The sequence below is a fragment of the Musa acuminata genome, chromosome BXJ2-1, assembly GCF_036884655.1.
Source record: "Musa acuminata AAA Group cultivar baxijiao chromosome BXJ2-1, Cavendish_Baxijiao_AAA, whole genome shotgun sequence".
NCBI lineage: Eukaryota > Viridiplantae > Streptophyta > Magnoliopsida > Zingiberales > Musaceae > Musa > Musa acuminata.
Genome location: NC_088338.1, coordinates 24,660,052 through 24,674,010, shown reverse-complemented (window position 1 = coordinate 24,674,010; position 13,959 = coordinate 24,660,052). Strand labels below are relative to the sequence as shown.

The 13,959-nt window shown below is 55.5% G+C and overlaps 6 non-coding genes and 24 pseudogenes across 6 annotated transcripts; all 30 read right to left on the bottom strand.

Annotated features, from left to right (window-relative positions):
* Nucleotides 1–200: 200 nt before the first annotated feature.
* On the bottom strand, nucleotides 201–319 carry LOC135602244 (5S ribosomal RNA; annotated as a pseudogene).
* Nucleotides 320–669: 350 nt separating this feature from the next.
* On the bottom strand, nucleotides 670–788 carry LOC135604485 (5S ribosomal RNA; annotated as a pseudogene).
* A 350-nt stretch (nucleotides 789–1,138) lies between these two features.
* LOC135602725 (5S ribosomal RNA) lies at nucleotides 1,139–1,257 on the bottom strand (annotated as a pseudogene).
* Nucleotides 1,258–1,607: 350 nt separating this feature from the next.
* LOC135603510 (5S ribosomal RNA) lies at nucleotides 1,608–1,726 on the bottom strand (annotated as a pseudogene).
* Nucleotides 1,727–2,076: 350 nt separating this feature from the next.
* LOC135604468 (5S ribosomal RNA) lies at nucleotides 2,077–2,195 on the bottom strand (annotated as a pseudogene).
* Nucleotides 2,196–2,544: 349 nt separating this feature from the next.
* LOC135604424 (5S ribosomal RNA) lies at nucleotides 2,545–2,663 on the bottom strand (annotated as a pseudogene).
* Nucleotides 2,664–3,013: 350 nt separating this feature from the next.
* Nucleotides 3,014–3,132, bottom strand: LOC135604322 (5S ribosomal RNA; annotated as a pseudogene).
* Nucleotides 3,133–3,482: 350 nt separating this feature from the next.
* On the bottom strand, nucleotides 3,483–3,601 carry LOC135603932 (5S ribosomal RNA; annotated as a pseudogene).
* A 350-nt stretch (nucleotides 3,602–3,951) lies between these two features.
* On the bottom strand, nucleotides 3,952–4,070 carry LOC135601436 (5S ribosomal RNA). The gene has a single exon (XR_010483730.1). It is a non-coding gene; the product is annotated as a 5S ribosomal RNA (ribosomal RNA).
* A 350-nt stretch (nucleotides 4,071–4,420) lies between these two features.
* LOC135604254 (5S ribosomal RNA) lies at nucleotides 4,421–4,539 on the bottom strand (annotated as a pseudogene).
* A 350-nt stretch (nucleotides 4,540–4,889) lies between these two features.
* On the bottom strand, nucleotides 4,890–5,008 carry LOC135602243 (5S ribosomal RNA; annotated as a pseudogene).
* A 350-nt stretch (nucleotides 5,009–5,358) lies between these two features.
* Nucleotides 5,359–5,477, bottom strand: LOC135604538 (5S ribosomal RNA; annotated as a pseudogene).
* Nucleotides 5,478–5,826: 349 nt separating this feature from the next.
* Nucleotides 5,827–5,945, bottom strand: LOC135604493 (5S ribosomal RNA; annotated as a pseudogene).
* A 350-nt stretch (nucleotides 5,946–6,295) lies between these two features.
* Nucleotides 6,296–6,414, bottom strand: LOC135604321 (5S ribosomal RNA; annotated as a pseudogene).
* Nucleotides 6,415–6,764: 350 nt separating this feature from the next.
* On the bottom strand, nucleotides 6,765–6,883 carry LOC135603974 (5S ribosomal RNA; annotated as a pseudogene).
* A 350-nt stretch (nucleotides 6,884–7,233) lies between these two features.
* On the bottom strand, nucleotides 7,234–7,352 carry LOC135603407 (5S ribosomal RNA; annotated as a pseudogene).
* A 350-nt stretch (nucleotides 7,353–7,702) lies between these two features.
* On the bottom strand, nucleotides 7,703–7,821 carry LOC135601435 (5S ribosomal RNA). The gene has a single exon (XR_010483729.1). It is a non-coding gene; the product is annotated as a 5S ribosomal RNA (ribosomal RNA).
* A 350-nt stretch (nucleotides 7,822–8,171) lies between these two features.
* On the bottom strand, nucleotides 8,172–8,290 carry LOC135604504 (5S ribosomal RNA; annotated as a pseudogene).
* Nucleotides 8,291–8,640: 350 nt separating this feature from the next.
* On the bottom strand, nucleotides 8,641–8,759 carry LOC135603401 (5S ribosomal RNA; annotated as a pseudogene).
* Nucleotides 8,760–9,109: 350 nt separating this feature from the next.
* On the bottom strand, nucleotides 9,110–9,228 carry LOC135603182 (5S ribosomal RNA; annotated as a pseudogene).
* A 350-nt stretch (nucleotides 9,229–9,578) lies between these two features.
* Nucleotides 9,579–9,697, bottom strand: LOC135604039 (5S ribosomal RNA; annotated as a pseudogene).
* A 350-nt stretch (nucleotides 9,698–10,047) lies between these two features.
* LOC135603181 (5S ribosomal RNA) lies at nucleotides 10,048–10,166 on the bottom strand (annotated as a pseudogene).
* A 350-nt stretch (nucleotides 10,167–10,516) lies between these two features.
* LOC135602747 (5S ribosomal RNA) lies at nucleotides 10,517–10,635 on the bottom strand (annotated as a pseudogene).
* Nucleotides 10,636–10,985: 350 nt separating this feature from the next.
* On the bottom strand, nucleotides 10,986–11,104 carry LOC135602266 (5S ribosomal RNA; annotated as a pseudogene).
* Nucleotides 11,105–11,454: 350 nt separating this feature from the next.
* Nucleotides 11,455–11,573, bottom strand: LOC135601110 (5S ribosomal RNA). Its single transcript, XR_010483414.1, has one exon. It is a non-coding gene; the product is annotated as a 5S ribosomal RNA (ribosomal RNA).
* Nucleotides 11,574–11,923: 350 nt separating this feature from the next.
* LOC135601434 (5S ribosomal RNA) lies at nucleotides 11,924–12,042 on the bottom strand. The gene has a single exon (XR_010483728.1). It is a non-coding gene; the product is annotated as a 5S ribosomal RNA (ribosomal RNA).
* A 350-nt stretch (nucleotides 12,043–12,392) lies between these two features.
* Nucleotides 12,393–12,511, bottom strand: LOC135604433 (5S ribosomal RNA; annotated as a pseudogene).
* Nucleotides 12,512–12,861: 350 nt separating this feature from the next.
* On the bottom strand, nucleotides 12,862–12,980 carry LOC135601109 (5S ribosomal RNA). The gene has a single exon (XR_010483413.1). It is a non-coding gene; the product is annotated as a 5S ribosomal RNA (ribosomal RNA).
* Nucleotides 12,981–13,330: 350 nt separating this feature from the next.
* LOC135601433 (5S ribosomal RNA) lies at nucleotides 13,331–13,449 on the bottom strand. Its single transcript, XR_010483727.1, has one exon. It is a non-coding gene; the product is annotated as a 5S ribosomal RNA (ribosomal RNA).
* A 350-nt stretch (nucleotides 13,450–13,799) lies between these two features.
* Nucleotides 13,800–13,918, bottom strand: LOC135599306 (5S ribosomal RNA; annotated as a pseudogene).
* Nucleotides 13,919–13,959: the final 41 nt, after the last annotated feature.

The following is a 13,959-nucleotide window of genomic DNA, read 5'->3' as shown; positions in this document are numbered from 1 at the left end:
GTGTATCGGTCACGGCAAGCGCGTGCCGAAACCATCGGCACTTTCTAGAACGATCTCGGAATCGCTATTGCGACCCCAATCCGGAAAGCTCTCTCCGAGCCCCTCTATACTGACTGCGTGGCGGTCACAGCAAATTTCCAGCCCCAAAACAATCGTCTCGGAGCTCTACGGGAGATGTTTCGTATCCCGGGATGCAAAAAGGAGTGCAACACGAAGACTTCCCAGGGGGTCACCCATCGTAGTACTACTCTGGCCCAAGCACGCTTAACTTCGGTGTTTTGATGGGATCCGGTGATTTAGTGCTGCCATTATCGCACCCGTTTCGCGAGCTTCGTCCCTCGCCTATGTGCACGTCGTGGTCGGCGCATCAACATCCGAAGCCTCTTGCCCGTTACGAAACCGTCGTCGCTTTCTCGAACGTTCACGAAATCCCTATTGCAAGCCCTCTCCGAGCCCTAGCCCGACGACTGTGTATCAGTCACGGCAAGCGCATGCCGAAACCATCGACACTTTCTAGAACGATCTCGGAATTGCTATTGCAACCCCAATCCGGAAAGCTCTCTCCGAGCCCCTGTATACTGACTGCGTAGCGGTCACAGCAAATTTCCAGCCCCAAAACAATCGTCTCGGAGCTCTACGGGAGATGTTTCGTATCCCGGGATGCAAAAATGAGTGCAACACGATGACTTCCCAGGGGGTCACCTATCGTAGTACTACTCTGGCCCAAGCACACTTAACTTCGGTGTTTTGATGGGATCCGGTAATTTAGTGCTGCCATTATCGCACCCGTTTCGCGAGCTTCGTCCCTCGCCTATGTGCACGTCGCGGTCGGCGCATCAACGTCCGGAGCCTCTTGCCCGTCACGAAACCGTCGTCGCTTTCTCGAACGTTCACGAAATCCCTATTGCAAGCTCTCTCCGAGCCCTAGCCCGACGATTGCGTATCGGTCACGGCAAGCGCGTGCCGAAACCATCGGCACTTTCTAGATCGATCTCGGAATCGCTATTGCGACCCCAATCCGGAAAGCTCTCTCCGAGCCCCTCTATACTGACAGTGTAGCGGTCACAGCAAATTTCCAGCCCCAAAACAATCGTCTCGGAGCTCTATGGGAGATGTTTCGTATCCCGGGATGCAAAAAGGAGTGCAACATGAGGACTTCCCAGGGGGTCACCCATCGTAGTACTACTCTGGCCCAAGCACGCTTAACTTCGGCGTTTTGATGGGATCCGGTGATTTAGTGCTGCCATTATCGCACCCGTTTCGCGAGCTTCGTCCCTCGCCTATGTGCACGTCGCGGTCGGCGCATCAAAGTCCGGAGCCTCTTGCCCGTCACGAAACCATCGTCGCTTTCTCGAACGTTCACGAAATCCCTATTGCAAGCCCTCTCCGAGCCCTAGCCCGACGACTGTGTATCGGTCACGGCAAGCGCGTGCCGAAACCATCGGCACTTTCTAGAACGATCTCGGAATCGCTATTGCGACCCCAATCCGGAAAGCTCTCTCCGAGCCCCTCTATACTGACAGTGTAGCGGTCACAGCAAATTTCCAGCCCCAAAACAATCGTCTCGGAGCTCTATGGGAGATGTTTCGTATCCCGGGATGCAAAAAGGAGTGCAACATGAGGACTTCCCAGGGGGTCACCCATCGTAGTACTACGCTGGCCCAAGCACGCTTAACTTCGGCGTTTTGATGGGATCCGGTGATTTAGTGCTGCCATTATCGCACCCGTTTCGCGAGCTTCGTCCCTCGCCTATGTGCACGTCGCGGTCGGCGCATCAAAGTCCGGAGCCTCTTGCCCGTCACGAAACCATCGTCGCTTTCTCGAACGTTCACGAAATCCCTATTGCAAGCCCTCTCCGAGCCCTAGCCCGACGACTGTGTATCGGTCACGGCAAGCGCGTGCCGAAACCATCGGCACTTTCTAGAACGATCTCGGAATCGCTATTGCGACCCCAATCTGGAAAGCTCTCTCCGATCCCCTCGATACTGACTGCGTAGCGGTCACAGCAAATTTCCAGCCCCAAAACAATCGTCTCGGAGCTCTACGGGAGATGTTTCGTATCCCGGGATGCAAAAAGGAGTGCAACACGATGACTTCCCAGGGGGTCACCTATCGTAGTACTACTCTGGCCCAAGCACGCTTAACTTCGGTGTTTTGATTGGATCCGGTGATTTAGTGCTGCCATTATCGCACCCGTTTCGCGAGCTTCGTCCCTCGCCTATGTGCACGTCGCAGTCGGCGCATCAACGTCCGGAGCCTCTTGCTCGTCACGAAACCGTCGTCGCTTTCTCGAACGTTCACGAAATCCCTATTATAAGCCCTCTCCGAGCCCTAGCCCGACGACTGTGTATCAGTCATGGCAAGCGCGTGCCGAAACCATCGGCACTTTCTAGAACGATCTCGGAATCGCTATTGCGACCCCAATTCGGGAAGTTCTCTCCGAGCCCCTCTATACTGACAGCGTAGCGGTCACAGCAAATTTCCAGCCCCAAAACAATCGTCTCGGAGCTCTACGGGAGATGTTTCGTATCCCGGGATGAAAAAGGAATGCAACACGATGACTTCCCAGGGGGTCACCTATCGTAGTACTACTCTGGCCCAAGCACGCTTAACTTCAGTGTTTTGATGGGATCCGGTGATTTAGTGCTGCCATTATCGCACCCGTTTCGCGAGCTTCGTCCCTCGCTTATGTGCACGTCGCGGTCGGCGCATCAAAGTCCGGAGCCTCTTGCCCGTTACGAAACCGTCGTCGGTTTCTCGAACGTTCACGAAATCCCTATTGCAAGCCCTCTCCGAGCCCTAGCCCGACGACTGTGTACCGGTCACGGCAAGCGCGTGCCGAAACCATCGGCACTTTCTAGAACGATCATGGAATCGCTATTGCGACCCCAATCCGGAAAGCTCTCTCCGAGCCCCTCGATACTGACTGCGTAGCGGTCACAGCAAATTTCCAGCCCCAAAACAATCGTCTCGGAGCTCTACGGGAGATGTTTCGTATCCCGGGATGCAAAAAGGAGTGCAACACGAAGACTTCCCAGGGGGTCACCCATCGTAGTACTACTCTGGCCCAAGCACGCTTAACTTCGGTGTTTTGATAGGATCTGGTGATTTAGTGTTGGCATTTTCGCACCCGTTTCCCGTGCTTCGTCCCTCGCCTATGTGTACGTCGCGGTCAGCGCGTCAACGTCCGGAGCCTCTTGCCCATCACGAAACCGTCATCGCTTTCTCGAACGTTCACGAAATCCCTATTGCAAGCTCTCTCCGAGCCCTAGCCCGACCACTGCGTATCGGTCACGGCAAGCGCGTGCCGAAATCATCGGCACTTTCTAGAACGATCTCGGAATCTCTATTGCGACCCCAATCCGGAAAGCTCTCTCCGAACCCCTCGATACTCACTTCGTAGCGGTCACAGCAAATTTCCAGCCCCAAAACAATCGTCTCGGAGCTCTACGGGAGATGTTTCGTATCTCGGGATGCAAAAAGGAGTGCAACACGATGACTTCCCAGGGGGTCACCCAGCGTAGTACTACTCTGGCCCAAGCACGCTTAACTTCGGTGTTTTGATGGGATCCGGTGATTTAGTGCTACCATTATCGCACCCGTTTCGCGAGCTTCGTCCCTCGCCTATGTGCACGTCGCGGTCGGCGCATCAACGTCCGGAGCCTATTGCCCGTCACGAAACCGTCGTCGCTTTCTCGAACGTTCACGAAATCCCTATTGCAAGCCCGCTCCGAGCCCTAGCCCGACGACTGTGTATCGGTCACGGCAAGCGCGTGCCGAAACCATCGGCACTTTCTAGAACGATCTCGGAATCGCTATTGCGACCCCAATCCGGAAAGCTCTCTCCGAGCCCCTCGATACTAACTGCGTAGCGGTCACATCAAATTTCCAGCCCCAAAACAATCGTCTCGGAGCTCTACGGGAGATGTTTCGTATCCCGGTATGCAAAAAGGAGTGCAACACGAGGACTTCCCAGGGGGTCACCCATCGTAGTACTACTCTGGCCCAAGCACGCTTAACTTCGGTGTTTTGATGGGATCCGGTGATTTAGTGCTGCCATTATCGCACCCGTTTCGCGAGCTTCGTCCCTCGCCTATGTGCACGTCGCGGTCGGCGCATCAACGTCCGGAGCCTCTTGCCCGTCACGAAACCGTCGTTGCTTTCTCGAACGTTCACGAAATCCCTATTGCAAGCCCTCTCCGAGCCCTAGCCCGACGACTGTGTATCGGTCACGGCAAGCGCGTGCCGAAACCATCGGCACTTTCTAGAACGATCTCGGAATCGCTATTGCGACCCCAATCCGGAAAGCTCTCTCCGAGCCCCTCTATACTGACTGCGTAGCGGTCACATTAAATTTCCAGCCCCAAAACAATCATCTCGGAGCTCTACGGGAGATGTTTCGTATCCCGGGATGCAAAAAGGAGTGCAACACGATGACTTCCCAGGGGGTCACCTATCGTAGTACTACTCTGGCACAAGCACGCTTAACTTCGGTGTTTTGATTGGATCCGGTGATTTAGTGCTGCCATTATCGCACCCGTTTCGCGAGCTTCGTCCCTCGCCTATGTGCACGTCGCGGTCGGCGCATCAACATCCGGAGCCTCTTGCCCGTCACGAAACCGTTGTCGCTTTCTCGAACGTTCACGAAATCCCTATTATAAGCCCTCTCCGAGCCCTAGCCCGACGACTGTGTATCAGTCATGGCAAGCGCGTGCCGAAACCATCGGCACTTTCTAGAACGATCTCGGAATCGCTATTGCGACCCCAATCCGGAAAGCTCTCTCCGAGCCCCTCTATACTAACAGCGTAGCGGTCACAGCAAATTTCCAGCCCCAAAACAATCGTTTCGGAGCTCTACGGGAGATGTTTCGTATCCCGGGATGCAAAAAGGAGTGCAACACGAAGACTTCCCAGGGGGTCACCCATCGTAGTACTACTCTGGCCCAAGCACGCTTAACTTCGGTGTTTTGATGGGATCCGGTGATTTAGTGCTGCCATTATCGCACCCGTTTCGCGAGCTTCGTCCCTCGCCTATGTGCACGTCGTGGTCGGCGCATCAACATCCGAAGCCTCTTGCCCGTTACGAAACCGTCGTCGCTTTCTCGAACGTTCACGAAATCCCTATTGCAAGCCCTCTCCGAGCCCTAGCCCGACGACTGTGTATTAGTCACGGCGAGCGCGTGCCGAAACCATCGACACTTTCTAGAACGATCTCGGAATTGCTATTGCAACCCCAATCCGGAAAGCTCTATCCGAGCCCCTCTATACTGACTGCGTAGCGGTCACAGCAAATTTCCAGCCCCAAAACAATCATCTCGGAGCTCTACGGGAGATGTTTCGTATCCCGAGATGCAAAAAGGAGTGCAACACGATGACTTCCCAGGGGGTCACCTATCGTAGTACTACTCTGGCCCAAGCACGCTTAACTTCGGTGTTTTGATGGGATCCGATAATTTAGTGCTGCCATTATCGCACCCGTTTCGCGAGCTTCGTCCCTCGCCTATGTGCACGTCGCGGTCGGCGCATCAACGTCCGGAGCCTCTTGCCCGTCACGAAACCGTCGTCGCTTTCTCGAACGTTCACGAAATCCCTATTGCAAGCCCTCTCCGAGCCCTAGCCCGACGATTGTGTATCGGTCACGGCAAGCGCGTGCCGAAACCATCGGCACTTTCTAGAACGATCTCGGAATCGCTATTGCGACCCCAATCCGGAAAGCTCTCGCCGAGCCCCTCTATACTGACTGCGTAGCGGTCACAGCAAATTTCCAGCCCCAAAACAATCGTCTCGTAGCTCTACGGGAGATGTTTCGTATCCCGGGATGAAAAAGGAATGCAACACGATGACTTCCCAGGGGGTCACCTATCGTAGTACTACTCTGGCCCAAGCACGCTTAACTTCGGTATTTTGATGGGATCCGGTGATTTAGTGCTGCCATTATCGCACCCGTTTCGCGAGCTTCGTCCCTCGCTTATGTGCACGTCGCGGTCGGCGCATCAACGTCCGGAGCCTCTTGCCCGTTACGAAACCGTCGTCGGTTTCTCGAACGTTCACGAAATCCCTATTGCAAGCCCTCTCCGAGCCCTAGCCCGACGACTGTGTACCGGTCACGGCAAGCGCGTGCCGAAACCATCGGCACTTTCTAGAACGATCATGGAATCGCTATTGCGACCCCAATCCGGAAAGCTCTCTCCGAGCCCCTCGATACTGACTGCGTAGCGGTCACAGCAAATTTCCAGCCCCAAAACAATCGTCTCGGAGCTCTACGGGAGATGTTTCGTATCCCGGGATGCAAAAAGGAGTGCAACACGAAGACTTCCCAGGGGGTCACCCATCGTAGTACTACTCTGGCCCAAGCACGCTTAACTTCGGTGTTTTGATAGGATCTGGTGATTTAGTGTTGGCATTTTCGCACCCGTTTCCCGTGCTTCGTCCCTCGCCTATGTGTACGTCGCGGTCAGCGCGTCAACGTCCGGAGCCTCTTGCCCATCACGAAACCGTCATCGCTTTCTCGAACGTTCACGAAATCCCTATTGCAAGCTCTCTCCGAGCCCTAGCCCGACCACTGCGTATCGGTCACGGCAAGCGCGTGCCGAAATCATCGGCACTTTCTAGAACGATCTCGGAATCGCTATTGCGACCCCAATCCGGAAAGCTCTCTCCGAGCCCCTCGATACTCACTGCGTAGCGGTCACAGCAAATTTCCAGCCCCAAAACAATCGTCTCGGAGCTCTACGGGAGATGTTTCGTATCTCGGGATGCAAAAAGGAGTGCAACACGATGACTTCCCAGGGGGTCACCCAGCGTAGTACTACTCTGGCCCAAGCACGCTTAACTTCGGTGCTTTGATGGGATCCGGTGATTTAGTGCTGCCATTATCGCACCCGTTTCGCGAGCTTCGTCCCTCGCCTATGTGCACGTCGCGGTCGGCGCATCAACGTCCGGAGCCTATTGCCCGTCACGAAACCGTCGTCGCTTTCTCGAACTTTCACGAAATCCCTATTGCAAGCCCGCTCCGAGCCCTAGCCCGACGACTGTGTATCGGTCACGGCAAGCGCGTGCCGAAACCATCGGCACTTTCTAGAACGATCTCGGAATCGCTATTGCGACCCCAATCCGGAAAGCTCTCTCCGAGCCCCTCGATACTGACTGCGTAGCGGTCACATCAAATTTCCAGCCCCAAAACAATCGTCTCGGAGCTCTACGGGAGATGTTTCGTATCTCGGGATGCAAAAAGGAGTGCAACACGATGACTTCCCAGGGGGTCACCCAGCGTAGTACTACTCTGGCCCAAGCACGCTTAACTTCGGTGTTTTGATGGGATCCGGTGATTTAGTGCTGCCATTATCGCACCCGTTTCGCGAGCTTCGTCCCTCGCCTATGTGCACGTCGCGGTCGGCGCATCAACGTCCGGAGCCTATTGCCCGTCACGAAACCGTCGTCGCTTTCTCGAACGTTCACGAAATCCCTATTGCAAGCCCGCTCCGAGCCCTAGCCCGACGACTGTGTATCGGTCACGGCAAGCGCGTGCCGAAACCATCGGCACTTTCTAGAACGATCTCGGAATCGCTATTGCGACCCCAATCAGGAAAGCTCTCTCCGAGCCCCTCGATACTGACTGCGTAGCGGTCACATCAAATTTCCAGCCCCAAAACAATCGTCTCGGAGCTCTACGGGAGATGTTTCGTATCCTGGGATGCAAAAAGGAGTGCAACACGAGGACTTCCCAGGGGGTCACCCATCGTAGTACTACTCTGGCCCAAGCACGCTTAACTTCGGTGTTTTGATGGGATCCGGTGATTTAGTGCTGCCATTATCGCACCCGTTTCGCGAGCTTCGTCCCTCGCCTATGTGCACGTCGCGGTCGGCGCATCAACGTCCGGAGCCTCTTGCCCGTCACGAAACCGTCGTTGCTTTCTCGAACGTTCACGAAATCCCTATTGCAAGCCCTCTCCGAGCCCTAGCCCGACGACTGTGTATCGGTCACGGCAAGCGCGTGCCGAAACCATCGGCACTTTCTAGAACGATCTCGGAATCGCTATTGCGACCCCAATCCGGAAAGCTCTCTCCGAGCCCCTCGATACTGACAGCGTAGCGGTCACAGCAAATTTCCAGCCCCAAAACAATTGTCTCGGAGCTCTACGGGAGATGTTTCGTATCCCGGGATGCAAAAAGGAGTGCAACACGAAGACTTCCTAGGGGGTCACCCATCGTAGTGCTACTCTGGCCCAAGCACGCTTAACTTCGGTGTTTTGATGGGATCCGATGATTTAGTGCTGCCATTATCGCACCCGTTTCGCGAGCTTCGTCCCTCGCTTATGTGCACGTCGCGGTCGGCGCGTCAACGTCCGGAGCCTCTTGCCCGTCACGAAACCGTCGTCGCTTTCTCGAACGTTCACGAAATCCCTATTGCAAGCCCTCTCCGAGCCCTAGCCCGACGACTGTGTATCAGTCACGGCAAGCGCGTGCCGAAACCATCAGCACTTTCTAGAACCATCTCGGAATCGCTATTGCGACCCCAATCCGGAAAGCTCTCTCCGAGCCCCTCGATACTGACTGCGTAGCGGTCACAGCAAATTTCCAGCCCCAAAACAATCGTCTCGGAGCTCTACGGGAGATGTTTCGTATCCCGGGATGCAAAAAGGAGTGCAACACGAGGACTTCCCAGGGGGTCACCCATCGTAGTACTACTCTGGCCCAAGCACGCTTAACTTTGGTGTTTTGATGGGATCCGGTGATTTATTGCTGCCATTATCGCACCCGTTTCGCGAGCTTCGTCACTCGCCTATGTGCACGTCGCGGTCGGCGCATCAACGTCCGGAGCCTCTTGCCCGTCACGAAACCGTCATCGCTTTCTCGAACGTTCACGAAATCCCTATTGCAAGACCTCTCCGAGCCCTAGCCCGACGACTGCGTATCGGTCATGGCAAGCGTGTGCCGAAACCATCGGCACTTTCTAGAACGATCTCGGAATCGCTATTGCGACCCCAATCCGGAAAGCTCTCTCCGAGCCCCTCGATACTGACTGCGTCGCGGTCACAGCAAATTTCCAGCCCCAAAACAATCCTCTCGGAGCTCTACGGGAGATGTTTCGTATCCCGGGATGCAAAAAGGAGTGCAACACGAGGACTTCCCAGGGGGTCACCCATCGTAGTACTACTCTGGCCCAAGCACGCTTAACTTCGTTGTTTTGATGGGATCCGGTGATTTAGTGCTGCCATTATCGCACCCGTTTCGCGAGCTTCGTCCCTTGCTTATGTGCACGTCGCGGTCGGCGCATCAACGTCCGGAGCCTCTTGCCCGTCACGAAACCGTCGTCGCTTTCTCGAACGTTCACGAAATCCCTATTGCAAGCCCTCTCCGAGCCCTAGCCCGACGACTGCGTATCGGTCACGGCAAGCGCGTGCCGAAACCATCGGCACTTTCTAGAACGATCTCGGAATCGCTATTGCGACCCCAATCCGGAAAGCTCTCTCCGAGCCCCTCGATACTGACTACGTAGCGGTCACAGCAAATTTCCAGCCCCAAAACAATTATCTCGGAGCTCTACGGGAGATGTTTCGTATCCCGGGATGCAAAAAGGAGTGCAACACGAGGACTTCCCAGGGGGTCACCCATCGTAGTACTACTCTGGCCCAAGCACGCTTAACTTCGTTGTTTTGATGGGATCCTGTGATTTAGTGCTGCCATTATCGCACCCGTTTCGCGAGCTACGTCCCTTGCTTATGTTCACGTCGCGGTCGGCGCATCAACGTCCGGAGCCTCTTGCCCGTCACGAAACCGTCGTCGCTTTCTCGAACGTTCACGAAATCCCTATTGCAAGCCCTCTCCGAGCCCTAGCCCGACGACTGCGTATCGGTCATGGCAAGCGCGTGCCGAAACCATCGGCACTTTCTAGAACGATCTCAGAATCGCTATTGCGACCCCAATCCGGAAAGCTCTCTCCGAGCCCCTCGATACTGACTGCGTAGCGGTCACAGCAAATTTCCAGCCCCAAAACAATCGTCTCGGAGCTCTACGGGAGATGTTTCGTATCCCGGGATGCAAAAAGGAGTGCAACACGAGGACTTCCCAGGGGGTCACCCATCGTAGTACTACTCTGGCCCAAGCACGCTTAACTTCGTTGTTTTGATGGGATCCGGTGATTTAGTGCTGCCATTATCGCACCCGTTTCGCGAGCTTCGTCCCTTGCTTATGTGCTCGTCGCGGTCGGCGCATCAACGTCCGGAGCCTCTTGCCCGTCACGAAACCGTCGTCGCTTTCTCGAACGTTCACGAAATCCCTATTGCAAGCCCTCTCCGAGACCTAGCCCGACGACTGCGTATCGGTCACGGCAAGCGCGTGCCGAAACCATCGGCACTTTCTAGAACGATCTCGGAATCGCTATTGCGACCCCAATCCGGAAAGCTCTCTCTGAGCCCCTCGATACTGACTGCGTAGCGGTCACAGCAAATTTCCAGCCCCAAAACAATCGTCTCCGAACTCTACGGGAGATGTTTCGTATCCCGGGATGCAAAAAGGAGTGCAACACGAGGACTTCCCAGGGGGTCACCCATCGTAGTACTACTCTGGCCCAAGCACGCTTAACTTCGGTGTTTTGATTGGATCCGGTGATTTAGTGCTGCCATTATCGCACCCGTTTCGCGAGCTTCGTCCCTCGCCTATGTGCACGTCGCGGTCGGCGCGTCAACGTCCGGAGCCTCTTGCCCGTCACGAAACCGTCGACGCTTTCTCGAACGTGCACGAAATCCCTATTGCAACCCCTCTCCGAGCCCTAGCCCGACGACTATGTATCGGTCACGGCAAGCGCGTGCCGAAACCATCGGCACTTTCTAGAACGATCTCAGAATCGCTATTGCGACCCCAATCCGGAAAGCTCTCTCCGAGCCCCTCGATACTGACTGCGTAGCGGTCACAGCAAATTTCCAACCCCAAAACAATCGTCTCGGAGCTCTACGGGAGATGTTTCGTATCCCGGGATGCAAAAAGGAGTGCAACACGAGGACTTCCAAGGGGGTCACCCATCGTAGTACTACTCTGGCCCAAGCACGCTTAACTTCGGTGTTTTGATGGGATCCGGTGATTTAGTGCTGCCATTATCGCACCCGTTTCGCGAGCTTCGTCCCTCGCCTATGTGCACGTCGCGGTCGGCGCATCAACGTCCGGAGCCTCTTGCCCGTCACGAAACCGTCGTCGCTTTCTCGAACGTTCACGAAATCCCTATTGCAAGCCCTCTCCGAGCCCTAGCCCGACGACTGTGTATCGGTCACGGCAAGCGCGTGCCGAAACCATCGGCACTTTCTAGAACGATCTCGGAATCGCTATTGCGACCCCAATCCGGAAAGCTCTCTCCGAGCCCCTCGATACTGACTGCGTAGCGGTCACAGCAAATTTCCAGCCCCAAAACAATCGTCTCGGAACTCTACGGGAGATGTTTCGTATCCCGGGATGCAAAAAGGAGTGCAACACGAGGACTTCCCAGGGGGTCACCCATCGTAGTACTACTCTGGCCCAAGCACGCTTAACTTCGGTGTTTTGATGGGATCCGGTGATTTAGTGCTGCCATTGTCGCACCCGTTTCGCGAGCTTCGTCCCTCGCCTATGTGCACGTCGCGGTCGGCGCATCAACGTCCGGCGCCTCTTGCCCGTCACGAAACCGTCGTCGCTTTCTCGAACGTTCACGAAATCCCTATTGCAAGCCCTCTCCGAGCCCTAGCCCGATGACTGTGTATCGGTCAGGGCAAGCGCGTGCCGAAACCATCGGCACTTTCTAGAACGATCTCGGAATCGCTATTGCGACCCCAATCCGGAAAGCTCTCTCCGAGCCCCTCGATACTGACTGCTTAGCGGTCACAGCAAATTTCAAGCCCCAAAACAATCCTCTCGGAGCTCTACGGGAGATGTTTCGTATCCCGGGATGCAAAAAGGAGTGCAACACGAGGACTTCCCAGGGGGTCACCCATCGTAGTACTACTCTGGCCCAAGCACGCTTAACTTCGGTGTTTTGATGGGATCCGGTGATTTAGTGCTGCCATTATCGCACCCGTTTCGCGAGCTTCGTCCCTCGCCTATGTGCACGTCGCGGTCGGCGCATCAACGTCCGGCGCCTCTTGCCCGTCATGAAACCGTCGTCGCTTTCTCGAACGTTCACGAAATCCCTATTGCAAGCCCTCTCCGAGCCCTAGCCCGACGACTGTGTATCGGTCAGGGCAAGCGCGTGCCGAAACCATCGGCACTTTCTAGAACGATCTTGGAATCGGTATTGCGACCCCAATCCGGAAAGCTCTCTCCGAGCCCCGCGATAATGACTGCTTAGCGGTCACAGCAAATTTCCAGCCCCAAAACAATCGTCTCGGAGCTCTACGGGAGATGTTTCGTATCCCGGGATGCAAAAAGGAGTGCAACACGAGGACTTTCCAAGGGGTCACCCATCGTAGTACCACTCTGGCCCAAGCACGCTTAACTTCGTTGTTTTGATGGGATCCGGTGATTTAGTGCTGCCATTATCGCACCCGTTTCGCGAGCTTCGTCTGTTGCTTATGTGCTCGTCGCGGTCGGCGCATCAACGTCCGGAGCCTCTTGCCCGTCACGAAACCGTCGTCGCTTTTTCGAACGTTCACGAAATCCCTATTGCAAGCCCTCTCCGAGCCCTAGCCCGACGATTGTGTATCAGTCACGGCAAGCGCGTGCCGAAACCATCAGCACTTTCTAGAACCATCTCGGAATCGCTATTGCGACCCCAATCCGGAAAGCTCTCTCCGAGCCCCTCGATACTGACTGCGTAGCGGTCACAGCAAATTTCCAGCCCCAAAACAATCGTCTCGGAGCTCTACGGGAGATGTTTCGTATCCCGGGATGCAAAAAGGAGTGCAACACGAGGACTTCCCAGGGGGTCACCCATCGTAGTACTACTCTGGCCCAAGCACGCTTAACTTCGGTGTTTTGATGGGATCCGGTGATTTAGTGCTGCCATTGTCGCACCCGTTTCGCGAGCTTCGTCCCTCGCCTATGTGCACGTCGCGGTCGGCGCATCAACGTCCGGCGCCTCTTGCCCGTCATGAAACCGTCGTCGCTTTCTCGAACGTTCACGAAATCCCTATTGCAAGCCCTCTCCGAGCCCTAGCCCGATGAATGTGTATCGGTCAGGGCAAGCGCGTGCCGAAACCATCGGCACTTTCTAGAACGATCTCGGAATCGCTATTGCGACCCCAATCCGGAAAGCTCTCTCCGAGCCCCTCGATACTGACTGCTTAGCGGTCACAGCAAATTTCAAGCCCCAAAACAATCCTCTCGGAGCTCTACGGGAGATGTTTCGTATCCCGGGATGCAAAAAGGAGTGCAACACGAGGACTTCCCAGGGGGTCACCCATCGTAGTACTACTCTGGCCCAAGCACGCTTAACTTCGGTGTTTTGATGGGATCCGGTGATTTAGTGCTGCCATTATCGCACCCGTTTCGCGAGCTTCGTCCCTCGCGTATGTGCACGTCGCGGTCGGCGCATCAACGTCCGGCGCCTCTTGCCCGTCACGAAACCGTCGTCGCTTTCTCGAACGTTCACGAAATCCCTATTGCAAGCCCTCTCCGAGCCCTAGCCCGACGACTGTGTATCGGTCAGGGCAAGCGCGTGCCGACACCATCGGCACTTTCTAGAACGATCTCGGAATCGCTATTGCGACCCCAATCCGGAAAGCTCTCTCCGAGCCCCTCGATACTGACTGCTTAGCGGTCACAGCAAATTTCCAGCCCCAAAACAATCGTCTCGGAGCTCTACGGGAGATGTTTCGTATCCCGGGATGCAAAAAGGAGTGCAACACGAGGACTTTCCAGGGGGTCACCCATCGTAGTACCACTATGGCCCAAGCACGCTTAACTTCGTTGTTTTGATGGGATCCGGTGATTTAGTGCTGCCATTATCGCACCCGTTTCGCGAGCTTCGTCCCTTGCTTATGTGCTCGTCGCGGT